Source organism: Trachymyrmex cornetzi, unplaced genomic scaffold (assembly GCF_001594075.2).
Source record: "Trachymyrmex cornetzi isolate Tcor2-1 unplaced genomic scaffold, Tcor1.1 scaffold66, whole genome shotgun sequence".
In the NCBI taxonomy this organism is placed as follows: Eukaryota; Metazoa; Arthropoda; class Insecta; order Hymenoptera; family Formicidae; genus Trachymyrmex; species Trachymyrmex cornetzi.
The window spans coordinates 72,683-72,952 of NW_017299981.1; positions in this window are offsets into that span (position 1 = coordinate 72,683).

Here is a 270-nt window from a genome sequence, read left to right on the forward strand (position 1 = left end):
TTATAACAATAAAACTAATAACAAATAAAATAAATAACCTATAAAAATGTGTTGCTCAATAAAACCAGAATGTTATGAACACAACTTTCACATGTGTGTAGTTTGTTTAAAGCGAAAATATTAATATATGTGTTTTATGCTCTTACAACCTCCTTAAAAAAATTTTATTACTGATGAGATGTAAATTAAAAGAAAGATTTCTTTTTGATATATTCTCATAAAAAAATTGATTTCTATTTTCTATAAGTTTCTAGCTACAATCTGTTACTT